General features: G+C 39.5%; 1 protein-coding gene and 1 long non-coding RNA gene across 2 annotated transcripts in view; one reads left to right on the top strand and one right to left on the bottom strand.

The window, feature by feature from the left end:
• Btbd3 (BTB domain containing 3) overlaps nucleotides 1-8767 on the bottom strand; it is a 30607-nt gene extending 21840 nt beyond the window's left edge. The window contains exon 1 of the mRNA XM_016002236.3: nucleotides 8537-8767. The gene's annotated coding sequence lies outside the window, so the exon portion shown is untranslated. The remainder of the gene's footprint in view (nucleotides 1-8536) is intronic.
• Nucleotides 8768-10013: 1246 nt separating this feature from the next.
• LOC121828865 (uncharacterized) overlaps nucleotides 10014-25176 on the top strand; it is a 144523-nt gene continuing 129360 nt past the window's right edge. The window contains exon 1 of the long non-coding RNA XR_013050792.1: nucleotides 10014-10027. This is a non-coding gene — a long non-coding RNA (uncharacterized LOC121828865). The remainder of the gene's footprint in view (nucleotides 10028-25176) is intronic.

Raw genomic sequence — 25176 nt, 5'->3', positions numbered from 1 at the left:
TGCAGAGACAGGGCAGGAAACTGGGAAGGACCCTGTATGAGATGCAGCCAGCTGCCAGCAGAGAACCTTGCTTCTTTAAAGGTGCTTCTGGGAAACTTGTCAGCATTTCTAATGTTGACAGTAAGCTTTGGGGAGAGTTGTTCACTGTATTCCCAATTAAGAACTTAATGGATTTCTATTGGGCATGTAGATCATCCCAAGTCACATTAAATGTATCTTGACTTTAAATTGCTTATATTTTCCACTAACAAACTTGAAAAATAGGTAGTGGTTGGCATCAGAAGCCCTTCTCTATGCAGAGTTTAAAATATAATAGCAGCCAAGGGCCAATGTAGTCCCTCGCTAATGAACGAGAACATTACTTATAAGAACCAAAAACAGCAGATGCAGAGAAATGAGGTGGCAATTCAAAACAGACAAAATAATAAAATAAATAAGTAGATAAAAAACAGTAATGCCAACAATGTGCACAAAGCTGGAAAGAGTGCTCAGTAGCAGAGTGCTTGCACAGCAAGCAGGAGACTGTTCAACCCCCCCTCACCCACACCCCCACACACACCGTACAAAAAAATACATAAATACAACTGCTCACAAGGGCAGCAATTACCTGCAGGAGACCCTTAACAGAATATAGACCTGGAACAACAAGGACTATTTTCCAACTGGATGACCCATTAATGGCTGAACCTACAGGAAACATGAGTCATCATCAGAGAGATCTTTCCTGTCCATTTTGGCCAACAGTACTGACTACTGAGAACTCAATATAAAATGAGTTGTAACCATGTTAAGGTTTCCTAATAACAAAATGTAGATCTAGTCGGAGTTTCAAAGACAAGGCAAATTCATCAAAACAATGTTGCTGTAGCATGCTGTTTCTGTACATAAAAATCATGGCTAAAATATTTATGCTATCTAATTGAATATGCGGATTACTCTTACCTATAAAATCCATAGAAAAATTAAGCCTTCATATATATAAGGAATTAAATACGTCTTGAGGAAAAAAAATAAATAATAGAAAAAAAATCTTTAACTTTGGATTTATATAACAGCTACTGGATTCATGTATGTCTAGAGAGCACCACGTCATGATTTAAAATCTATATGACATTTAATTTACTCGTGTGTGTGTGTGTGTGTGTGTGTGTGTGTGTGTGTACATGTGCATGTGTGCGCGCGCGCACGTGTGTGTGTGTGTGTGTGTGTGTGTGTGTGTGTTTCACAGTATGAATGTGAAGGTCAGAGGACACTGTCTTGTCATATAAAAAAGAAAGAGGGCGAGTTTTTACGACAGTCTTAGATTTGGAGAACCCAAACTGAGGTACAATCTAAGCAAACTAAAATGACAACTAGGGTGACTAAAGTAAGGCAGACAGCAAGGCCCTCATCTCTGGGAACCTCTGGACAAGGGTGTGCAGAGTATTACAGGCAGAGGGAAAGGAATGTGCCTTCTGTGTTCAAGGGTTAGCAGAGAAGGCTGAACAGCTGGAGTGGACAGTGTGAGAGGAGAAACGGAAGAAGAGGTCAGAGTCAGTGGGAACCGGGTTGTGAAAGCAATGTCAATCATAGAGAATCTGGCCTATGTGACACAGAGGCCTCTGGAGATTTTTACACCTAGGCTGATTCAAATTTGTAAAAGATCATTTTGGGGTGCAGGTTGTGATCAGAGGTGGAACATTTTCCTAGCATGTACAAAGCTCTGTGTACAACCTTCACCAAAGAGGAAAAGTAGAGGAGGTGAGGGGGCAGAGAGGACAGAAGAAATCCTTCTGGTAGTTACGTTCATAAAGACAAGTTAACAAAAGGGGACTACGTTTTACCTTGGAAGGCCACTGCAATAGTACCAGCAAGAGCCCTCTGCATGTGTGTGACAGCTGTGTAGCCTGGGCTGTTTGTAAGGCTTCTCCTAGCAGTGAGTTCAGGACCTGTCTCTGGCACTTAGCTGGCTTTGGGAACCTGTTCCCTATGCTGGATTATCTCACCCAGCCTTGATGCAGGGGGAGGAGCTTGGTCCAGCCTCAACTTGATGTGTCATGCTTTGTTCAAGTGCATCATGGGAGGCCTGCCCCTTTCTGAGTGAAGACAGAGGGGGAATGGAAGGGGAGAGGGGTAGATGGGAGTGTGTGTGTGGGGGGGGAGGCAGCTGAAGAAGAGGGAAGAGAAACTGTGGTGGCTATGTAAAATAAATGAAAAAATGTTAATTAAATAAAATAAAATTTAAAAAAAGAGTTGATAGGAGAGATAAAAAATGCTGATAGGAGAGGGGAGAAAAGGAGCTCCATTCTGGTTTTGGTTAACGGCAGAATTCTGAACATAATCTTGAAGACAGTAGCAGTAGATACCTCAGAATGGGGTAGGAAAGAAAACTCACGATAACATCCAATGGTTTTAGAATGAACAGACCCAGAAAGGAAGTGAGATGCAGATAGAACAGGTTTATAGAGAAAGATTTTCTAACATTGAACTTGCTAAGACTGTCTTATTTAAGGCAATTAAGTGAAAAAGTCTTGGAGCTGTCTGAGCAGGTAACAACATACATTTGGAAATTGCATAGAGGTGCACTGTAATGTATTAAAACATTATGAGTATTTGCATTGAGGATGGTAGGAAGCAAGCCTCGGCCCATTTCAAAGTAGTAGGTTAGGAAAAATTAGCATACATTAAAAATCTGAATGAGAAAATCCAAAAGACCAATGGTATAGGAGGAAATGAAGATGTGGAGTAACTACAAAAATCAACTACAGAACTGACTCAAGAAGAGATGGTCAATCGTTTCAAAAGCTGTCAATAGATAAGGTGAGAATTTACTAACCAGGAGTATTTTCTTCCAAATAACCCCAAGTGACTGACTCATATCCCATATCAAAGAAATCAGGACTGTGATTGAAAATTGTATAGTTCAGTCTTATGGTGAATTTAACCTTCTGAAGAATTACCCAAAGACAGGCCTGATTCAAACTGGTAACTGACACTCACATCAGTTCGCTACTTTGAGACCAGTGATAAATGACAGATGCAAATGGCCATTTGCTAATATTCAAATATTATCTGCTAAAATATTAAAAAGTCTTATATGTAAATGAAAGGATAAACTTCCCTTGTCCTGACATGAGACCATGACAAACCAAAAGAAATCTGTACTCCTCTTTTGTCTATCAAAATAAAACACAAGTTTTTACAGTAACACTCTTATCGATAATGTTCCAGAAGCATTTTACATGATTGCAAAGGCTAACTCTAGTGCAACTTGCCATAAAGCCAAAATTTAAAATGTAATTACTACAAGGAAGTAAATATGTCATTATCTGCAAATGCTTATGTAAGTAGGAAACCAAAGACGGTAAGTTGCAATGCTCTTAGAGTAAGAGGCAGTCATAAAATAAATACACAAAACCACCATCCCTCAGCTTGGCAAGTCAATCTGATAAGGTACAAAAGCAACGAAAACATAAATCCACAGGAAGAACCCCAGTAGACAAAGTTAGGGCCTTGCTGAGGGAAGTGAGTGCTGCTGAGCCAGATAGGAGGTCTGAAGAACATTTCCTCTCTCCCAACAGGAACACTGACCACCCTACAAGAGAGTAGTGCTTACCAAATGCAGCAGTAATTCTAAAGATTCATGTTCACAGTCTTTAATATCCAATCACAAACTCTCCATGTATTCCACTAAAGTAACAGTAGAGACACCTTTCTACATGGCACAGAGACCCACAGACTTAAAATGGCTGTAGCAGAGACCAAAAACATGGAGACAGGGCAACCAAGCATTTTAGCCAACCTGAGAAGGACCAGCAATGAGGAACATCAAGAAGTGCTGTGACTCACTCTGAGGACAAAGAGTTGAAGACTGATTGAGAAACCCTGAACTCCCTAGATGCCCTCTCCACCTTCTTACTGTATGACACTGACAGTTCCAGAACCCAGGTAGACTGAAGACGTGCTCTTGGACAAGTAAACCAAACACATAAGTTCAAGTAACTACACAAAGAGTATGATGAGACCCAGTCAAACTCCTCTGTGAATTCCAGACCCTCCCTCAGTGGAGGACATTGAAAGACCACTTTCACCAGTCCAAGAAGAAACCCTGACAAGTAGTCAGTGAAATCCACAGTAGAACAACAACAGCCCCCACTGGTTACTGCTAGGTCTCAAAGAGACCCAGGACAAGTCTCACTCAGTACTGTGGCAACTCCCCCAGCTCTGATCCCTATATGGCCACAACCATCTTAGCCACACAGTTTCTTGACACTCTTGGTCTCCATGTGCTTTCCTGGTCTTCTCTGTTCTCTTCCTCTCTCACTCTCCCCTCTCACTCCTCTCATGGCCCAGTTCAGTGTGGACCCTTCCTGATGTCCCTGGCTGTGCTCTCCCTCACATCTACAATAACCCTTCTCAAGGACACCTAGGAGCAGTCATGTCCTCATTTTCATCAGTTACCACGTGGGAGACAGACTAGGGGACTGGGATAAGAGGCCACCGATATTACACATCTGGGAGACATTTAAAACTTTGTACAGATTAACTTAAATCTAACATCTTTATCTGAAAGGACAGGTAAATAAAACGATTTCTTAAATCATGTGACTTGATCTATCACTTTTCTATGTCTTCTAAATCTAAGACTGTGGCATTAAGCTTTGGGATTGGTGTGTAGATAAAGAAGGGCTAACAGTCAATCTTCAACATTTATGTTTTATGTACATCACCGCTGGGCCTGTCAAACAAAACTGTTTATAAGGAAAAAAAATCAACCATAAAAGACAAGTGAGACAACTGGCCTTAAAAACATGGAAATATAAAATTGTGAAAATAATGTGCAGTACATTATAATATATAGTAAAATGTGCTTTTTTTAAAAAAAAAATGGAAGTATTTTGTTGTCGGGAAAACACTGTAGCATAAGTTACTAATGAGTAACAAAGTGATGCCTCTGTGAGGAGTTCACATTTACACTTCCAAATAAACCTTTCCATCTTGAGCACCTCTCCTCTTAAACCTCGTTCTGAAAATACATATGCAGTTTTTAATAAATACCAACTCGACTTCAAAAATCCAAAACCAAAACAAAAAAACAATTTAAAAACTATATATGAAAGTCTCACAGTATTTTTTGAAAACATATATTTAACTTACTTTTAAGAAAATTATCATTTAAAAGTAAAGTAGAAATGGTACTAGCATGGACAACTCCCACAGCAATAAGTTACTATTTTCAATATTACAACTTAATAAAGCTTTACAAAAACCAGGGAGGATTAAACACTGGAGTGCTGGAACACCTGACCACAGAGTGGGTAAAGAAGGAACAAGCTAACAAGCCTCAGCAACCATTGAAGAGTGCACCTGTTTCCTGGGTGTAAATCTAGCCCAAGCTATCACAGCCACTAAGACTTTCTCACACAGGGCATGGACCTCCGCTGTGCCTGTTTCCCAGGACTGCACGGAGCCCATGACCTGCTGGCCTTCTTCTATTTGGTTCATTCCATCTCCCCGCAGCTCTACAATACAGCTATCCTTATCCCAAGAAAGCAGATTTAAACACTAATTAAGGCCACCTAGCAAGGGCAATCTAGGCTTTGCAACCTGAGAATCTAACAGCATATTCTCAATGGTGAAAATGGAGTTTAGTATTTAAAAACAAATAAAAAAAACTCAAGCAAATGGGCATATCCATCATAAAAAATCTTATTTTCACATGATTTAATGGCAGAGGAGACATTTGAGATATAATGCTAATTAAAAGGTTCTATTTAAAAGTACTTAAGCCAGGTATGATGGTACATGCCTATAATCTCAGTACTCAGGAAGCTGAGGCAGGAGGATGGTTGGAATACACAGTGAGTCCGAGGCAGGCCTGGGCTATGTAGTGAGACCATTTCCACAGACAAACAGAAACACTGAAAAGCCAACTTTGTTTCTGCAGGGAAACACAAAAAGCCAAATGGAAGGAAAAAGCAATTAACAGATGGTGACCGCCCGGGGATGTGACTATGATTTTAATTTCCTTATATTTGTTGCAGTAATCCCCAGAAGTCTGAAATAAAGGTAAATGCTGTTGTTTGCTTTAAGATGCTTAAAAAGCCCCGGAAACAAAAGAAATTCTCAGCTATAGCTACAAAAAAAACTTTTCAAAAGGATTTATCAATTACAGTATATGAATACCCATCCTCAAGGATCTTTTACTGGACAACTAGACTGAACTTAGGGTGGTAGTTTTCACTGTGTGATGAAAAAAAGGTGTGATGGGTAAAAAGAAACAAACAAACAAACAAAACCCCTCCTATTTCAGCACCTGAGGTTCCCAGGTCCAGATTACAGATCCCCACCATCACTCCTTCTCACAGTTCAATGGTGAATTTGCAGAATTTGGTTGAAGGCAAGTTACCAGAAGCTGAATTTGCACCCAGAAACAAGAGAAGATGCCCAATCCATGCACAGAATCAATGCAAACCTAATGACACACTGGGATCCACTACACTCATTACTTACCATGAAGCTTAAAAGATTTCAAAACACCAAATCTGGAGAGCATAAGCAGCATATTTCTGTCCTGCTGTATTCACAAGGCTTTTTGTTTGTTTGTTTTTTAACTGACCTTTGAATGCTGGAGAAGGAAGGAGTTCTATGTCTCTCCCTTTGTCATTTCTAAAGGATGACATTACTCAAGGGGTTTGAGTTTTTGAAATTAGTCTGGGAAAATAACCTTCTAGGAATCAAACAACTTAAAACGCTGACAGCGGCATTTTTTCCTCTCACAATATGTTGATTTATTTTTCTTTTTTTCTGTTTCCTTTTTGCTTTGCATGGCTGTAGGATATTTTATGTTTATAAACTGCTAAACATTAACTGTCTTAGTTCTTTAAAAAAAAAAAAAAGAACATGGTTTACAATTCACAGATTTGTGTGTGTGGAAGGGGAAAAGTCAGGAACATGGAACTTTGCTAAACAAATCAAGTGTGGGCAGAGGAGGATTTGGAGAAGGGGTGAGTGAGGGCTAGAGTACTGAGCGACCAGCACGTAGCCCTAAGAAGTATCCTTCTATGCCAATCAGTAATTATCCTAGAATGAAAGCCTAGAATAGAATAACCTGCACCTGCACTGAGGTCAAAGAACTGACAGAAGTCAATTAAAATCTTCCTTCGGAAGAGTCCTGTTTAGACCCCATGGTAAGAGGTCCCGCCCACTTCCCCTGGGGGACCCATTGCTATGGGAACCCACAGTAACCCTTTAGGTTCAACACCACCAGTAAGCCCAAGGGATATTCTCCCAGACACTGAGGTACATTAAATATGGGGCCCTGGGAGAGGGTTGGGAGGAACGGTTAAAATGAGAGACTCGCGGCTGTAAGTAACAAGGAGCCAAAGGGGTGCACGAGGAGGAGTTCCAACAGGAATTCAAAACACCAGAGTCATAAAGTCTAGCTCAAGTCTGACCGTTAGGGACGCTTTCCCCCCTTTCCAGTGGGGGAAACAAACCACTGTTGTGTGTTCCGGACAAGGAAGAATAAACTAGAGTTTCAGCCCAGCAAGTACAAACCGAATGCTACTACTTTCTAAAACTAGTCTTGACCTTCTCTTCTTATCCGAGTGTCTCTGAATTCTACAGCTCTTAGGATTACATGCAGACCTTTTACAAACAAATGCCTTGTGTCTGAATTTGTCTAGAGTGCAACGAGAGCACGGGAGAGTTTTAAAACTCGCCAGCCAATCTCCCGCACAGACAAGTTTGAGAACTGTCCTAGAGCAGGAGTTACAGCGGTGGCGGGAGTATTTCAAAAAGAAAACGCCTAATTATACCATTGGCCTTCTTTAAAAAAAACAAACCAAAAAGAAGAAGAATTAGCTAGTCTTCTGCACCGGCACACGGAACAATAGATTGCTTGACACACAAAATAGGCAGCACACCCTAGCAATACTTTATTTGAGATAAAGGCAGTAACAGTCTTTTCTTCCCAAGACAGCAAACAACCAAGCCACCAAACTTCAACATCTACGTTAGAGCAAATGGGCCCTGCAAGGCACTCGAAACTTGGGAGGACGCACTGCAGCAGCAACAGGACCCCCTTCGAAGACACACCTGAGGGGACCAAAGCTAAAAGGCAAGGCGTGGGTCCCCAGAATCCCTAGTCCGGGACCCGTCGGACACGCCCCAATAAGTTTCTTGGGGGAAGTTTGCTCGGGCCCCTCGGTGCTCTCGGTACGCTCAGAGCAGACTCGGCCCTGCACTGTGCAAGGTGGCCGCCACCCTGTCCCGGACCTCCGCCCCCACCGAGGTCCCGTGGCCCACGGCGTCTGCCCGGTCGCGGCCCGGCTCGCCTCGCCCTCAGCGGGGTCGCCTCCGCCGCCCTGGTCCTGGCCCTCGGCCATGCACCCCGCCCAAAGCTCCGTGAGCTCCGTGAGCTCCGTGAGCTCGCGCCCCCCCGCGCCCGCCACCGCCCGCGCCCCCAGCTCGGCCACTCCCGCCTCCGGGCGCGAGTCCCAGCCTGGGCCCACGCCGCGCACGCGCGCAGCCACCGCCACTCGCCTGCACTCACCGTCCGCGTTTTGCGTGGCTCCCGACGCTACCGCCGCTCGCGGCTACGACCAGGTGCCCGCTCCGCAGGCCCGGCCCGGGCACTCAAGGATCCAGAGCCCGGCGGGCTAGGCGAGCACCCGCACGCAGGGCACGCTCCCCGGGACCGTGAACGCACGCCCGAGCGCCAGGAGGGGCCGGGAGGCGCTCCCGGAGGCTGCCCTGGATACGGGGCATGCGCAGAGCCCTCCCCTTCCCAAGGCCCGTGAGGAGTGGGCGGGGATTCTGGACGATAGGGTAGGAAGACTGAAGAGGAACTCCAGGAGTAGGGTATGACTGTGAGCCTCTGTGCCCTTGTCCCAGAAACCCCGGTTTCCTTCTCTAGTTCACGCATTACATCAGATATTAAACATTTATTGAGCATCTATGTTGCAGACTACATACAGAGCAGTCTTCTGAGGTAGTAGACATTTTGCCTTTGATTTTGGAACTCCCTTTGGACTGATAGAGGAATGCATAAATAAGAGATCATTCTGCATTTGAAAGAGCAAACATGAATTACACTCTTCAGTGACAGAGGAAAGGAGAATGGCTGGAGTGGTAATGAAAGCTTAGTTGAGAAATGGAAAAACAGTCAGAGCAGAAGTCAGAAGACAAACTCACCTGTTGGGGAAGAAAAACACAAGAGCAAAGCTCTCAGGGATTCTATGAGCTCCTGAATGCTCAGAGGCAAGAATATCCTGGCTGCTGTGTGGAGGGTTAAAACGGCAGCTGGAAATGTAGTTGAAACTCATCTGGAAATAATCTTTCATGCTTTCCCCAAGATTAGATAGAGCTCTATTTACTGAATAAATGGGAAGTGCTTAAAATGGGAGAAAGAGGAATCCCACGTTGGCCTTTTGAGGCACAACGTCTGAAATGCTTAGCTATCTGCTATAAAAGAAGTAGTTGAGTCCCCAAGAATATTAAGAGAGTTTGGGGTGAGCCAACGGCCATGGGATACTGGTCAGAGAGGTCCCTGTGGCCCACAAAGCAATACAGACTATTGCTGTTGCTGTTGCTTTCTCACTAGGGACACTATTGCTAAAGAAACCACACCTGCTTTGGTTGTAAAACAGAGAAATCAAGTTGTGCAATACCAGAAGGTGCTGTTTAGGCTGCTGGGGGAGAACTGTTATCAACAGTCTTAGTTGTGGACCCTGAATGCTACATTACTAATTGCGCAGGCAAGAGGAGCTTACTGGTGCAATAATGGCAAATCTGTTATGGGCATAACCAACCTTTTTTTTTTTTTAATTTGAGGCTTGCTTCCCAGGAAGAAATCTTCATCTGGCACTATAGACTTAGTCATAAACCTGTGTCTAGAAGGTCATGGGCCCTAGTGACTAGCTACAGCTGTCATTTTGCTAACTGGATATGATGTACCTGTCAAGTTGCTTTCTAAATATGTTTTTCTTTATGTCCCTAGATGAGTGCTGTTGTCAGCTTTGGTCAAAAGGGTTCGTTTTGCTCGGTGAGTAGCAGTTACTGCAGAGACTCGTCTGTTTAAAGCATTGAGAATAACTGTTGAAAGCTGAGCTCTAAATGGAACATCTGCCATCCCCTACATGACTCGGGGGATATTGTGAAGTAAAGCCAGAAAGAATATAAGAGGAAGAGGAAGGAGTAAATTATTTGTGGAACCCTTCCTTCACCATGTGGCATAGTCTTGCATTCTTGAACTGCTAGTTGATATGATTACCAGCACAAGGCCTGCTAAAGATTGGGGCCATCAACTTTCTGTCTTAGACCAGGAAAGGGCTCAACAGGGCTTACTCCTCCCTGAGGTTTTGAATGCAGTTATGGTTGGTAGGAAGTGGAGAGACCTTTCCTTCAGCAATCTAGTCACCGGTACAAGGTTGTTTCAATAAATAATCCCCCACCTATACTCCTGTGAACAACTAACTAAACTTCAGAGATCACAAGAAAAAAGGCATGCAATGGAAGACAAGATAAGAGGAAGAGTGTGTCAAGAGGAGCAATTAACCAAGAAAGGGTTTTGGTTGCAAATATAATCAAAAGGCATTATGTATGCATATGAAAATATCATGCCTATTATTATGTATAATTAATATAGGATTAAAAATAAATAGAAAGAACGTAAAGAATGAATGGAGAAATTCCAGAGATTGTAAGAGAAAGAATATCTCCCAGCTTTGCTCAATACTCCTTTGGAGTGCAAAGATGTTTATCATAGCAGGCATATTCTTCATGGCATTAGACCATCATCCTTGGTAAAAGTTCATCAGTAGACAAAGACACCAATAAAACATACAGCCATAGACACTAAATGCTTATTTTAGTGTAGATTTGACCCTGTGAGAATGTGTTTCTGTGTGTTTGAAAAAATATTAATATGAAAAAATGATGTGGGGCTGGAGAGATGGCTCAGAGGTTAAGAGCACTGACTGCTCTTCCAGAGGTCCTGAGTTCAATTCCCAGCACCCACATGGTGGCTTACAACCATCTGTAATGAGATATGACACCCTCTTCTGTATACATAATAAAAATCTTTTAAAAAAAATGATGTATATGAGAAAAACACTTTGGCTTTCCAAATCAAAACCCCTTGGATACAATAAACATGTTCCATAATAAATAACCTGCTAGTGCCCCACTTAATGTTTCTGAGCCTTACCAAGCCCATCTGTGATATAGAATCATAATATTTACCTGGAAAGTGGTTAGTTTTAAGGTGAACTTTCTTGGCATAATTTCTAGTTGGTGATTTTTATTCTAGATGGTTCAGGTAAGGTATGTTTGAGATGTCATTAACACATCTGTAGCTCTGAAAAGAGCACTTTGCACTGTTGATGAGTCTTACCCAATCAGCTGAAAACATAAATGCAAGTAGTCTGAGTTCCTATAAGTAAAAAGAATTTTGCCATCAGTCTGCCTCAGGCAACTCTTTCCAAGTTCTTCAACCTTCCAGACTGACACCACAACCCTGCTTAGTATCCCTCTCTCTCTCTCTTTCTCCTTTTGTTCTGTATCATACTCTTGAGTATATGTATGTGTGTATACATGTGCATTATTTAGCATGCACATATATATGCTGCATAGGTAACATTGATGAATACATATACATTAAAGAAAAACAGGAAATTCAAAGTTGAGTCATTCATAAAAAAAAGAATTCCACATCACTAAATCAAAAGTAGATAGAGTTCTTTAAATGAAAGATCACATCTTTTGAGAAACAGGGATAAAAATAATGGCCAAATCCTAACAAAACTGTGTAATAATATTATATGTTATCTTAGTTAGGGTTTTATTGCTGTGAAGAGATGCATGACCATGGCAACTCTTATAAAGGAAAGCATTTAACTGAGGTGGCTGCTGTGGGATATTCTGTATGCTGTGAACATGTTGCTCTGATTGGTTGATAAATAAAAAGCTGATTGGCCAGTAGCCAGGCAGGAAAAACAGACAAGGAGAATTCTGGGAAGCAGAAGACTGATTTAGGATGCTGCCAGCCACTGCCATGAGAAGCAAGATATAAAGATACTGGTAAGCCATGAGCCATGTGGCAAAGTATAGATTTATAGAAATGGGTTAATTTAAGATGTAAGGTCTAGCTAGCAAGAAGCCTGAGCCAATAGGCCATACAGTTCATAATTAATATAAGCCTCTGTGTGTTCATTTGGGTCTGAGCAGCTGTGGGACTATGAGGATGCGGGAGCCAGGTGGGCACAGGAAACCAATCAGCTACAGGTAGCCACTTAAACTTTCAGAGGTTTAGTCCATTATCATCATGGCAGGGAACAAGGTGGCATGCAGGCAGACATGGTGCTGGAGAAAGAGCTGCTACATGTTGATATGCAGGCAACAAGAAGTAGTATGAGACACTGGACATGACTTGAGCATATACGAGACCTCAAAGCAGGCCTCCACAGGGACATACTTCCGCCGACAAGACCACACCTACTCCAACAAGGCCATACCTCCTTATAAAGGCCAGTCCCTTTGGGGGCCATTTTCTTTCAAACCACCATATATATATATATATATATATATATATATATATATATATATATATATCATAGTGAAAGTAACTTTAAAACACCTACGCCTATATTTGTTCCTTGGCCCTTCTTTCCTCGATTTATTCTGTCTGTAAAACTTGCCCTCCCTGTTTAACTCATAGAAGCAACTTTCTCTTTCATAGACTAGATACATATCAGTACATGGACCACTAACAAGAGCCAATGGATTCTTTTACATTTATTTGAAGTTTTGTGCTTTGACATATATATATATATATATATATATATATATATGTAATTTTTGTTTATAAATAAAATATTCATCCTATTGGTTTCATTTCTTGGGACAACTCTGACTACTACACCTTGTAAATTTGTGAATATAATGTAAATTAATTCTCAATTGGAAAACCCAACATAATCTTTAACTTGCTACTTTCAAAAAAATCTAATTCAAGTATGAAAAACTCCAGTACATAATAGAAACTGCATAAATGTCAAATATTATCACCTGTGAATGAATACCAAAGGCAAAATAAAAAGAGGGAGGGGTGATATTTGTGCCTTGAAAGCACTTTTCTCAGTTCACTGGGTAATAAATATGTAAAAACCAGATTTTTGAGGTAAAAGGAAAAAATTGTTGTCCATAGCTACAACACAGAAAAGGTGGCACATGTATATATTTTAGTTATTTATAAATAAATGTCTTAAATAGAAACTAATTTGGAATAGATACTAGGTGTATGCTAAAATACCAAACTTACAAAGGCAGACATACAAGACCACATCGGCACATTTTATTCTAATTTCTGTTCTGGTTCTATTTATTCTCTTTGCTGCTAGGATGTGAGGAATCTAGGATCTTACTTCTGACAAAAATCCAAACCTCCCAGAGTGGCTGCATGCTGCAGCATTCAGTCTATATTAGCATTTTTTTCTTGATTCCTTTCTTTTATTGGAGAACCCAATAGCTGAGGGGAGTATGCAAAAATGATTAAAATATTCCATTTATTCTACAAATATCACAATATGTTATTCTAGGCAATGCCTTGCTCTTGAGGGAATTTATTAAATCATCCAAGAAAAAGAATCCTGACTATAATTTAGAAGAATGTGACAGGCACCTTAAGAGGAAATGAATGATTTGGCCAATTATACTTCATCAGATAGTTAATGCCAGCGGCTTTCTTTCCTTATGGTGGCCTCACCATGGTTCCTAACTTTCCATTTTGGTTTGGTAAAAGCCAATGAGGTATGACAGAACATTTAAATAGGTTTCATTTGAGGTTAGTAAGTATTAGATAACTTAACATTCTCATTCCACTGATCCTTGGATTCTCGGATGCCAGAGGTACAGTTCCTTTAGGCCTAAAACTCTTTCTTATCTTTTTTCATTGTCTTGGTCATTTTATTTAAAGGAGAATTTAAATTAAAATATGTGGTGATATATTTGTAATCTAAGAAATAAAGCTTGCCTGAAGATCAGAGGACAAAGCCAGCCACAGAGTTAGTCATAGAGGTCAGGCAGTGGTGGCACACATCTTTAATCCTAGCACTCAGGAAGCAGAGAAGAAATCCACCTGGATTTCTGTGAGTTCAAGGCCACAGTGGACTACACGAGATTACTCCAATCTAAAAGAGAAACAGCCAGGTAGTGGTGGCACACACCTTTAATTCCAGCACTTAGGATCACACATCTTTAATCCTTGCACTAGGAAGGTTAAAACAGGAAGAGAAATATTATAAGAAATATAAGAAAGAAATATAAGGCGGGAGGAGACAGGAACTCTGGCTCTTTCAGGCTGAGAAGTTGGTGAGGTAAGAGGTGGTGGCTGTGGCTTGCTCTGCTTCTCTGATCTTTCAGCTTTCACCCTGGTATCTGACTCCAGGTTTTTATTTAAGATTAATTAAGATTTGTGCGACAAAATATAAAATAATTCTCCTGAAATAATGGAAATTTATAACAAAACTACATAAAAACTTCCATAGCAAAATTTTTTGGTTTGGGCTGCTAATGGGACAAGAAGTTGGAAGTTATTGGCATGTGGAGCATGATGACTGCTGTTTCAGTTCTATGGTCAGCCCCATTCTGATGTAACACTCTTTTCCTTTTGGCAAAGTGTACAATACTCCATTGTGAAGTACTTCAACACCAGAATTAACAACAACAACAAAAAATGATCAGGGAGAAAATACATGGCATTTTAGTAATCTTAAAATCATCGGGATGTTTTATTATGAGAATCTGTGAATATCTTCATTTTGTGAGCTGGAAATCTATCCAAAAAATGGAAGAGTTTTAATAAAATTGATGGGAATGCCCTCAAAATATAGATGAAAACTTTCATTTGATAAATAATGGTGATGATAAAAGAAGTTGTGAAATATTATATATAAAATATACAATAAATATAAACAATATATATGAAATTAGATAGATAGATAGATAGATAGATAGGTAGGTAGATAGATAGATAGATAGATAGATAGATAGATAGATAGATAGATAGATAGATAGATAGATAGGAGATTTTTAAGCCAGAGTTTTTCAAAGATTTTGAACCTTGGAATGGCATCTTACAAAGTTAGACAATGTGCTAGCTCCCAATGCATCTCTTTCCCATATATTTTCTAGGTCCATATTACAGTAAAATGTTGTCTTTTTACTTAGCAGACAATGATACTATAGAGGCTACTTCATGTGAGAGTATTTGATCTTGAAATGATTAAAATTTAAAAAAGGTAAGAATTTAACATGGTAGTAATAATTAATTACAAATTCACTCTTCCTCTTTTCTTTTAATATTTTATCCTACTGACAAATAAATGTGACTGAAGCAGTATTTTAACAAGGTGACACCAGGATTGGGGACACATGCCTATAATCCCACCACTTGGGAGGCTGAGAAAAGAGGATCCAGACTTAAGTCAAGACTTGACTACATAGCAGAACCTTCATCTCAAAAAAATGAAAAACACCCCCCCCCCAAAAAAACAAAACAAACAAAATACCCCAAAAGCAACAAGATGATTTTTGTATGCCTTAATTATTTCTGTATCTCAAATTTCACTTAAAATTCGTGTGGTGATTTGGAAGGAGTAGCATTATTGGTGGTGTGGCCTCGTTGGAAATGTGGCCTCATTGGAGGAAGTATGTCACTTAGAGATTGGGCTTTGAGCTTTCAGAAGCTGGTCAGGCCTAGTGTCACCCTCTCTTCTTGCCGCCTGCAAATCCAGATGTAGAGCTCTCAACTCCTTTTCCAGCACCATCTCTGCCTATGTGCTGTCATGATGACAATGAACTAAATCTCTGAACTGTAAGCCAGCCTCAGTTAAATGCTTTCCTTTATAAGAGTTGCCATGGTGTCTCTTCACAGCAATAGAAAGCTGAACCAAGCTACTTTGCGTCAGTGTCATATTTAAAATATTAAATTTAGTATAATCATGAAAATTAAATTCTTGTGAATTACTTTGTATGAGCAATGATAAAATGAAAAGGTTATATATTGAGGTACAGTTCCTTTAAAAAATTAACCTGCTGTGGAATAATCCTCTTGTATATTGTAAAGATTTATCACTCAAATTGGTTTAATAAAGTGGTGATTGGCCAGTAGCCAGGCAGGAAATATTTTAAACATGTATTTTTACTTATTTTCATATTTATGTCTTTGAAATCTGGTGTGTTCCTTTCCTTAACCGCTCAGTTAAATTCAGGTTAGCCATATCTCTAGTTCTTTCTAGTTACTTGTGGTTATCATATTGCACAACACAGATCTAGACTTAAGTTCTTTGTTCCCATTTTCAGAAGCATATTTCTTTTTTTTTTTTTTTTTTTTTTTTTCCGAGACAGGGTTTCTCTGTGTAGCTTTGCGCCTTTCCTGGAACTCACTTGGTAGCCCAGGCTGGCCTCGAACTCACAAAGATCTGCCTGCCTCTGCCTCCCAAGTGCTGGGATTAAAGGCGTGCGCCACCACCGCCCGGCCAGAAGCATATTTCTATCAGCTGAAAAATTTAAAATTTTTCTTATGTCTGTGTCATAATCCCACAATTATGGATATTTGGTCTGGACATCACCTGGGAATTTAGATCTTTAAAAACTCTTCATGTGATTAATATAAGAAAAAAATTGAGAAAAATCTCATTTACATGCATTTTGAAAGAAATTCAAATTTTTTAATTAGTATGAAATTGTTCTTAAGTTTACTTATATTTATTATTACTTATATTTATTCATATATCAGATTATAAAACATTGCTGAAATATATTACGAATATAGTATATTTAATACCCTTTGTAAATGAGCATCACTAGTATATCTTAAGAATACTTGCTAATAAAGTCCAATGCTTGGTTAATGTGGTCAGGTTCATATGTAACATGGTCTATTCTAGGTTGCAATTTAATCCTACTACTTGATGTAAACTGCTGATCAGTGCTACTTCTCTAGATGATCTGGCCAGAAGGAAAATCTCTTTCTCTACCACAATTTATTCTTAATCTTACTTTAATTAGTATTTAATTATTGAGGCAGGGTCCTGCCATGTTTCCCAGGCTGTACTCTAACTCTGGGGCTCAAGTGATGCTTCTGTGTCAGCCTCTCAAATAACTGGGATAACAGCTATGTGTTACTGTGCCTGGCCAATAAGAAATACAGGTTTGTGATACTATTTTGTTTACAGAGGAGAAGGTGGTCTTTTTCATATCTTCATGAAGGCAAAACTCTTTTGTTTTAAATCAGTCACTGTCAACCTAATAAGCAAGTTAAGACATACCAAAATACCAAGTCTAAGAACAAAGTTTATTCATGCAAAAATGAGAAATACCATCAGGAAGAAAACAATATTTTCATTGTCTAGAATAAGTGCTCCCAAAATGGCTCCAAAGGCTCCAGGATTTTATAGATTAAAAGAAGAAGAGGAGAAAGAGAAGGAAGAAGAGGAGGAGGAGGAGAAGGAGGAGGAGGAGGAAGAGGAGGAGGAGAAGGAGGAAGAGGAGGAATGGTACAGCAAAAACACTTAGTACAGGAGCATTGGTCAGCAAGAACAGCACAGGACATCCTAGGTCACTTAGGCTACACATTCCAGGTTAGAAATGTAATGAACAGGAAAAGACTTTTACATCGAAGTTCTTTATTATCTTTATGGCATCACAGAGTTCATAGATGCATACTCTGTTGGGTCAGGATGACCTGAGTGACCATGGCCCCATGTTTCAGTTTATCCCAAGGCTAAAGAATTTATGATCTCATTGCTATAACATTTGAAGTCTTTTCTCAACTTTTATTAACTTCCTAGTCTGTTGGTCAGTCGGGTGCCACTAGCTTCTGGACTTTTTCAAACAACTCCTCTTGGATGGTGGGTTGCTAGGGGTCAGGGATTCTAGCAAAGCCTTAAATGAGACCACTCAGCTCTGCTCTGAGTGGTTTATCTTAAAATCCAGCCACAGAACTAAGAACACAGCCAGGCTACAGTGCTAACAATAAGAGGCCATGTAAGACAAAGGCACAAGCACACTTTAAAGACTCTGCATCAAGTTGCCATTGTATTCATGGCCAAAGTTAGTCCCATGGGTGAGACCATCATTCCAGTAAGAGCCTATCCAAAGGGTGTGGAGTCAGGTATCAGTGCATCGAGGCTATAGGTACAGCATATATGAATGGCATATTTTTAATTAGTTCTGTCATGTTCCTTTCCATTGCTCTCCCTCTGTGATGTTACTATAATTATTGCAATGTCATTTTTTTTAAAATTACATCTCTCCTTCAAATTTATTTGTATCCTTTTAAAAAAAGATTTTTCTTTGTATTTTAGTCATTTTTATACTTAAAAAACACTCTTCTTAAAATGATTATATGGATAAATAATAAAAATGAATATAATCTTTGATCAGCAAGCCAAAGAGAGAGGCACTAGACTGCAAAGGCTTCATAAATTTTCTTGATACCAAGAAAGGCTGTAAATGCTGTACATTTTTTCAAAATTCTGAATCAGATTTCAAAATAATTAAATAGGGAGTGTTTATTTGCACGTGACATTGACTAACACACCCTTTTTGTCTGCCTGCTGATCATCTGAACCTTTGTTTTTCTCTGCGCTCCTTTGTAATTGATAGCTCAATCCATTATGTAAAACTGTTCTTGCTTGTGTTTTGTGGCAGACATACATAGATCCAAGCATTACAGTAAACACCATTGTATTTTACCAATTGGCAATATGACTAAGACATTGTTGAAGGCTGAAAACAAAGGTTTTCTTCTCTAGGATAACTTATTTGATGTCTCTTGAGTTTCAGACTCTTATAGGATATTGTAAATTATTTGTTACTACATTAAACCTTATACCAGTGAATTATACTCCATGCAGATTTGAATTGCCATGGAACATTTTGTGCCAATATAAGTAAGTAACCAAAAATAGACTAATTAAATACCACCTGGAAAAGGATTACCACTCTGTGCATGTGCATGATGAAGAAAAGACTCGATCTTCTTGTGTGTAGCTGGAGAAGATGGTCTTCCCCACCAGATAACTAGAACTAGACTCCCTATGGTTCCAATTCTCCTAAGATTCACTTCTAAGGATCCTATATGGCAGGAAAACAGCATATACCTCTAGATCCCTTTGCTTTGTTTTTCTTCAGAAACAAATAGAATTCTCAAATAGAATTCAAATGAAAGTGGTTTGTCTGGCAGTGGTCCATGGGAAAGCTGGTGATAAAGGAGGGAAGTAAAACAATGAAGGAGAAGCAGCCAAGTACGGCTGCAGGCAGCTGGAGTTGTAGTATGCTGGGGACTCTGAGAGCTGGCATGGAGTACACACACACACACACACACACACACACACACACACACACACACACACACACAGATATCCCAGTGAAGGGCCAAAAATTCATAGATCATTACTGACTACCTCCTGCTGATCAAGTCACAAGAGAGCAGAATCATTAACCATTGGTTCTCATCCATCAATGTTTCAGGGTGTTCTCCGAGAAACTATTTCCCTAGTGCTTTCCTTCAGTTCCTGTTCATGAGCTGAACAAGGTTCTGTGCCCAGGAAAAAGTAAATGAAATTCAATAGTTCATAATTGAAGTCTAATGTTCTGGCACTTGTATGAGCAGAGTGTCATCAGGATGTCCTGGGTATATGAAGACACAGACACATCCCACGGTCCCTTCTGAAGCATATATAAACATGATCTTCATTCCCTTAAGGGTTTATCATCATTCTCATGTTTAATTCTATGGCCTTCTCTGCTTCTTTCAAAATTCAAAATCCTTCTTGCAGGCATGTTCTAACGATGCGTACAGCAGATAGCAACTTTCATGCCTGCCTGACAGCAAGCCCAAACTACCAGGGTATAGCTGCACACTCTGTGAAAGAAACTTTTCATTCAGGCTGTTTTCCAAAATGTCTAGAAGCTGTTTTATGATGGTACAGATGTCTTGAAGGAGTCCTGAAGGCAAAATTGCCAGCAGCTCTTTAATGGTCTAACCCAGAAGGAAAATTTACACTGTTTCACTTTCTTCCTGCCTCCAAGTTGTTATTTGGCTCCTGCTGAAGGTAATTGAGTTTCAGTGTTCACAGATGATCTAATCACAGCCTAGAACCTCCAAAACTGTGAACCCAAACAAACCTTTTCTTCTAGTAAGTTGATTGTCATAGGTGTCCGTTTTAAGAGCACAGAGCTAACACACTGCTAACCATCTCATAATACAGAGTATTGTTCTTCACTCCTTAAATAATTATACATCCCTCAAGTTCCATGGAGCTTCATTAGAAGAACTGTGGTACAGAGATACTATATCAGTGGGAGAAGAGGATGGTCCAGGCCATGCATCCCAATTTCCTCTGAACTTTCAATTTTTAATCTAACAAACAAAGTTTCCGTTGATTTCTACAGGTGATTCTAATCATGTTAGTAGGCACAACAAGGAAGCTCATTATGATTTTTGAAACTTTATTGAATAAGGGAGTGGCAGTCTGACCTTTTCAAATGTTTCCAGATGCTGGGCACTGGATTGAAATGCTAAATCGAAAGAATGAACTATTACAGTGAGCAAAATGATGGCAAAAGGACCAGTTTTCTTTTGACACAGTGAGTCATGGAGGATAGAAAGATACTGACACTCAGTGATTAATTTCTAAAAATGTGGCTGAACGAATCAAATTATGTATCATTTCATGCCATTAAATGTGAGTTCCTGCACTGTATGTAGACCTTAGCCTGTGAAATTAAATGTGCCATTTGCAAGCTATCATGCAATTTCCTGTTTTTCTGAAACAAAAGCAACAATCTGGGTACATTAAAGACCGTTATATAATTGACAAACCTGCTTTTATAGAACTTGATCTAAAACACTTAAATGACTATCATTTGCACAGGGAGACTCATTAACAGTGCAAAATCATTTAAAAACTAGGATGAGAACCAAACTTGTTTTTGTTCCCCTGGAATATTTCCAAGTGTACATTCTTATAGTTTACAAGGTTTCTTTCTCTTGGGCCAATTGCCTCACTTGATTTCTTACCTCATTCATATAAAGAGACCAAAGAGGTATCTATGTTTCCATTTTAAAATACAACTAAATGAGAATTTTCTAGTTCATCAACTGTAAGGCAGCTACATTTTCGTCCCTCAACAATAGTTTGACGTGTAGTTTAGTTTCAATTTTTAAAACACTTATTGAGTAGACACATATGGAAAGGTGTGCACAAGTTGCAAGTATAAAAGTCAGTGAATCTTCACACCCTAAAGACATCTGTGAAACTGGTGATCAGGTCAAGTAGCAGTGTAAGACCACTCTCCACCAAGCCTTGATACCACTGTCCATTTCCATAGGAGAACCTAGACTCTCCCTGCTTACAGTGTGTATTCGCTTGGCCTGAATTTGAATTAGATGTAGAGGAAATCATGTGGGGTGTACTCTTTTTGGTCTCTTTCGCTCTGTTACTTTGTGAGTATAATTGTGTATTTTAGTTTATCATTGTGTACTATTTCACATATGATATTTAAAAACAATCATCAATTTGATCATTGACAGAAACAGTTTATTTCTAATTTTTGAATTATAAATATTGATGCAGTGAACATAAATATGTATTTCTGTAGAGTTTATATCTAGGAGTAGAGATGCTTGATGAGAGATAGACTCTGCCTTAGCTGATTTCGTCCAGGAGTCTTTGGTGAACTTACAGTCCTATAATATTGTCAGAGGTTTAGTATTCCTTAGTCTTATCTATTCTTGGTATTATCTGTCATTTCATCATGGTCATTCTGTGATGTATAACATTATATCATTAGTGGTATTCTGTTTTAATCTTAATTTTAACAATTGGAAGCTAAGTCTCTTGGTACCATTAGCCTGTAAATTAAACGGTGATTTTTAAAAAACACTTAAGTTTTTCTGTTTGTAGCCCCCACCTATATAAATGCAAGGACTTCAGTCTGTCTTAATTAATTCATCTGCTTATTTCAGATTACACATAAAGACTACAGAGTGTTGAGATTATCTCTGTTTACTTCAGTAGAATTTGATGCCCATGAAGCAGAAGAGCAATTGATTATATCAGAATAATTGAGTGTGAGGCCCAATGACTCAATATTATGTTTACACCAAAAGACATTTTTACCAATACCCCAAAGTTTTAAAAGACGTGCAAGGCCACTAAAGACTCCTGCATGGATTCAGCCTGACATAACCACAGACATTCTGAATCATCACTATCATGATTGCTCCTGAGTAACCCTAGGCAGTTTTCCCTACAGAGTTTGCCAACACACTGTAAGTAAACAAAACAATTAGAGAGGTGTGTGAAGCTTTATGACCATACCTTGATGCTAAGAATGTGCCTGACCTTGGCAAGAGCTTGAGATAAGTCAGGTACATGCTAGTGTCAATGAAATATGTTTTGTCCTCTTCACTTTATAAGGCCCCCATTATTTTGACCCACCTGGTCTTGGCATCACCAAGGACTATATTTTATCTGTAAGACCCCATCAAATTGCATTCCATGCAGCCCTGTACCTTCCTATCTCGTTCTTTAGTGTCAGAGCACCAAGGGGCCATTCTCATGAACTGGGATCAGCTTGTTCTGGTACAAACCTTGTATTCTCATTTCATGAGAGTCATATTCATGTCATTATAACTGTTATTTGTTATTTAAGCTGTAAAATAATATATCTTCCTGTATTCCTATCCCCAAACCCTGTTTCTGTTGGCCAAATTACATCCAGTTCTATATTTTAGTTCATGCCTCTGGCCTTGTGACCTTTTTGGGGGTGGCTAATCATTTTTAATTGTTTCTGACTTCGCTATTCAGCTCTTCTCTCCTGCCATTTCTGTGCCATTTCTGATCCAGGAACTTCCATCTAACCTCCCTTGAGTAGTTGCTTTCATCTGTACATGATGAACATTATGGACATTTCTGCACTCTCAATAAGTAACAGTTATTAAGATGTTCAATTCCCAGAAGATGGATGGAAGTGAGAGCAATTTCAGTTGAATATGTTCAACTTTTGATGCTTAGTGTATGTGCTTAATGTATAATACACCTCTTCAGATTAGCTAATGTCTACACTAGAAAAAGAAATACAACATTACTTTGCTCAGGGGAGGTGCTTAGTCCCTACTGAAACTTTGATATGCCATGTTCTGTTGATATCTGTGGGAGGCCTGCCCTGTTCTGAACAGAAATGGAGGAGGAGTGGTTTGGGGGTGTGTGTGCAGAGGGGAGATGCGGGGGAGGGAATGGGAGAAGAGGGAGGGGAAACTGAGGTGGGGATGTAAAATAAATAAATAAATTAAAAAGAATGTATTTTACTTTGCTCATTATCTTCTTTACATCTAACTTTGATTTTATACAGTTATTAAAATAACTGTAAAACTTTCCAAATGCAGTGGATAGAGTCATCTCATGAGTCTGAGGGTTGGAAATTTTGTCAGGCCTAAGTTGGGCAAGTTTTCCATTCTTGGTTGAATTTCCCTACATGCTTGCTTCCTAGCTGTCTATAAAGCCTTGGCTGTGATGAGAAATGTGGCTAGTATCTGTTCTAGGTGTTTCTTTCTCCTGCTTCTGGGGTAGCAGTCTAGCCTGAACAGGCCCTTTCCACAGCAATGGTAAAGACAAGGGAACAAGAATGAGCAAGTCCTGTGGTACAAGGGCTCGTCCTGCCTCTCAGTGTCTTGCACCAGCTCACATCCCATTAACCAAAACAAGTCATGTGGCTGGTGACACAGTCAAACTGGGAGGTGCAGCAAAGTGCATGGCTAGAGGCGTGGAACGGGCAAGGGTAAGAAGCAGGGTGTTTTTGAGTGCTATCACAGCAGGTCATCTCAGGCAAGTTACTTAATCTTCCTAAACCTCAGTTCTGTTGTCAATAATTAAGGGATGATTATAACCTAGGAGACTCTCCAAAGTTTTTATAATGATTTAAAATTTGATATATGTATTATAAACCCATAAGTGCTTCAAAAGTGGTTAAGTGATAAATATGTGAGATGATATTATTATTTTTATCATTATGTTTACATGGTTGGCTTTAGGCAGAATGCTGAGGTGAGTGAGCTTGGCTTTCAGTGCCTCTGGCCTCACAGGTGGCTTCAAGTCTTACTAGGCTTACCATTACAGTAGCTCATTATAGTAGTATACCCATATCTAGAAAGCATGTCATCATTGAATGAGTGAATGAATTAATTTGTCAAGGAAATGGCTATTTGACTCTTGCATTCAACTAAAATGAACTGATGACTTACCTGCACAAAGCTTCCTCCACCTGTTATGATCAAGTTTCAGAAATGCAAAGAATAGATAGAGTGATAGAGAAATACCATTGCAGAGAAATTCACAGTTTAGAGGTAAAGAAAAGCAAGATAAAATGTTGTTCCAACATCAAAGCCAATATACACTGGGGTTGAAGTGAGATGATATGCTAAGCCTTCATAGGAGGCCTTAGAGGAAATATGTTGAGGGTGAGAAATAAGTGAGAGTTGCTTAGTCGTGCTGGTATTTGTTAGAGGGATATTCCAGACTGAGACAATAGACGATTAAAGAAATTGAGACTTGTCATATTCAGTCATTGTTTATTAATGTTGGGATACATAATAGAATCATAAGTGTGAAAGGAAATGATGCTAGGGAGGTGTGAAGGTAAACACAAGGATTTGAATGAGTGGAATGCTCAGAGTTGAGTGTTAGGAAGACCAGAGTAGGGAGAATAGACTGACATTAGAAATAGTCAGTGGTGGGTAAGAGTTTGGTATTGTAAAAGTTTAAGCAAGAGATGATGTGTCCTTTATTCTAAGATACATCAGGAGAGCTAAGGAGGAAAGGGGGAATATGACAGAAACTCACTGATGTTCATGGGCCTTTGTGATTAGCTTGATGGATGAAAGAGGTCTGCCCACCCACATTGAGAACATAAACAAATATCCAATTTATCATCATACAAGTTAATCAACAGATGATTATTCACTGACAGGGTACTTTGGGCAGACTAAGGCAAGATGATAAAGATACAGTGGTGTGATAATTAGTAAACAAGTAGCTGAGCTAAGTCACCATTTTAGAATAAAACCTCTGTCAAGGAATACACAATGCACTATGAGATAATTGAGAAGGGGTAACTGAACTTAAT

The sequence above is a fragment of the Peromyscus maniculatus genome, chromosome 4, assembly GCF_049852395.1.
Source record: "Peromyscus maniculatus bairdii isolate BWxNUB_F1_BW_parent chromosome 4, HU_Pman_BW_mat_3.1, whole genome shotgun sequence".
Classification (NCBI taxonomy): Eukaryota; Metazoa; Chordata; class Mammalia; order Rodentia; family Cricetidae; genus Peromyscus; species Peromyscus maniculatus.
The sequence above is the reverse complement of the archived record's forward strand: the minus strand, read 5'-3'. Positions and strand labels throughout refer to the sequence as shown.